The sequence below is a fragment of the Nuphar pumila genome, chromosome 7 (genome assembly GCF_984573655.1).
Source record: "Nuphar pumila chromosome 7, dmNupPumi1.hap1.1, whole genome shotgun sequence".
NCBI lineage: Eukaryota > Viridiplantae > Streptophyta > Magnoliopsida > Nymphaeales > Nymphaeaceae > Nuphar > Nuphar pumila.
Genome location: NC_143255.1, coordinates 38,839,955 through 38,842,447, shown reverse-complemented (window position 1 = coordinate 38,842,447; position 2,493 = coordinate 38,839,955). Strand labels below are relative to the sequence as shown.

General features: G+C 35.7%; 1 long non-coding RNA gene across 1 annotated transcript; it reads right to left on the bottom strand.

The window, feature by feature from the left end:
* Positions 1-223: 223 nt before the first annotated feature.
* On the bottom strand, positions 224-1,497 carry LOC149831979 (uncharacterized). Its single transcript, XR_016433070.1, has 2 exons — positions 1,297-1,497; positions 224-428 (listed from the first exon to the last, which is right to left on the bottom strand). It is a non-coding gene; the product is annotated as an uncharacterized LOC149831979 (long non-coding RNA).
* Positions 1,498-2,493: the final 996 nt, after the last annotated feature.

Below are 2,493 nucleotides of genomic sequence, written 5' to 3'. Positions count from 1 at the left end.
TCGCCAATCCGCCGGTACTAAACGACGACCACGGCGTGGCGACGGATTTAATTCCGTCGCTAAGCCGTCGCTAGATTAATATGAATAGCGACGGAATCATCCGTCGCTAATCCGTCGCAAAAACGAAAAAAAATAAAAAAAAATTATTTAAAAATTAATTACCGAGAACTGTACAATTTATATTTCCTGTAAATAAAAAACAAACCACACAAAAAAATTCATATAACAAGTATCTATAATAATTAATCGTTCCACCTTAAAACTAAGAAGTTTAATTATTTACAATTCAACAATTACAATTAGGAAAAATAAAAAAAATAGAACTTCTTCAACACAGTCCTCTAATCATCGCCAAGATTTTGTGCGTCTTCTTGTTCATTGTCTTTATCTGTCCCTTCAGCTCCACTACCCTGATTATCGCTAGCAGCCTACACACGAAAAGAACAGTCAGTATTGATAAACAAAATATAATGAAATAAATTACACACTATATGTGATTCTATCATGTGCTCATGTGTGATCTAAGGCAATAAAAAAACTCTATATGTGATTCTATCATGCTCATATGTGTGCTAAGGCAGTCAAAAAATTGAATATGTGATTATAGCATGTTCATATGTGTTCTAAGGCATATAAAAAAACTCTATATGTGATTCTACCATGCTCAGATGTGCTTTAAGGCAGGCAAAAAACTATATATGTGATTCGATCATGCTCGTATGTGTGCTAAGGCAGTAAAAAAATTGAATATGTGAATATAGCATGCTCATATGTGCTCTAAGGCAGGCAAAGCCAAAAATTTTATATGTGATTCTATCATAAATGATATATAACATGTTCATATGTGTTCTAAGGCAGTTAAAAAACTCTATATGTTATTATAGCATGTTCATATGTGTGCTAAGGCAGTCAAAAAACAGAATATGTGATTATAATATGCTCATATGTGTTCTTAGGCAGTAAAAAAACTGAATATGTGATTATAGCATGCTTATGTGTTCTAATGCAATCAAAAAAACTTTATATGTGATTCTATCATGCTCATATGTGCTCTAAGACAGACAAAAAGTTAAATATATATATATATATATATATATATATATATATATATATATATATATATATATATATGTGATTCTATCATGCTCGTATGTGTGCTAAGGCAGTAAAAAAATTGAATATGTGATTATAGCATGTTTATATGTGTTCTAAGGCATCTAGAAAAACTCTATATGTGATTCTACCATGCTCAGATGTGCTTTAAGACAGTCAAAAAAACTATATATGTGATTATACCTGAGAGGGACCTGGAATCGAAGATCCCCTATCCTGAACAGCGGCCTTGATCTCATTTCGGAGAAAGGGGGCGACGGTGTATTGGAAGTAGTTATTCAGTGATTCATTAATGATCTCGCGTACATCATCACCGGAAAGAATAGTCGGCTGCTTGGAGCTTATGTCGGCGCAAGAAGTTGGTGAGCCGTAACTGGAAGAACCAATAACTGGTGAAGTGTTCATATTACTCCCAAACCCGAACACGCGACCTTTTTTGGGTTCACCTGCTGCAGTCACCCATGCTGTAGGATCAAATGATGGATGTTGAGTAGCGTCTTCGCCATATCGCTCTACCATTTGTTGCTCATATGCCTCCTACAAAATAATGTTTAAAGTATTCATTAATAATTAATGATAACATTATGATGACTTGCATATATATTGCAATGATTATTAATAGAATTAATACATACCGTTGTCGTTCTCGCCTTCTCTGATACGAAGACTCCCGTGGTCTTCCGTTTATGTGTTTCTACAAACACATCCTTATATGGTACACTGCCTCCTTTTTCTGCTTCCTGCGAAGTTAAATGACAAAAGATTTAGTACACAAATTTGCAACAATACTTATAAAATTAATATTATATATTGATGAGTTACCATTTTCTTTAGGTGGCTCCCAAATGTCTTAGATCCACCTGTGTGTAGATGGGCTTCGGACATCTTCGATCGATTTTGTGAAGCCTTCGCAGAGCGATTTTTAAATGCATCTCCCGCCCACATATCGCACATTTCATCCCAGTAATCTCTCCTGATAGTAATAGGACCATGGCCCTTCCACAGTAATGGATCATCTACTACGCCAGATGCTTTTTTTGCTGCAGTCTTCATAGTGTGCAGCATGTCTGCAAATCGATTGGCAGCCACCTTCTGCCACACCTTCCTTGCATCATTTTCTTCCACCGTAGTTGCAAAGCGATTCGAAGCCTACAAATATTTTCAGAAAGTTAGTAGACATTGCTTAAATAAATTAAATATAAAACACATTAACTATGAGGAACAACTGTATACCATGAATGAGGACCACAATCTGTCTAATACCTCCTTTGGGTACTCTTTCCATTGAGCAACTGGTCCTGGTAGATGTTGAAGAAGTGAATTCCTAATCTCCCGTACTACTTCTTGTGGCTCAAACCTCGTGCTGCACATGAATTGTTA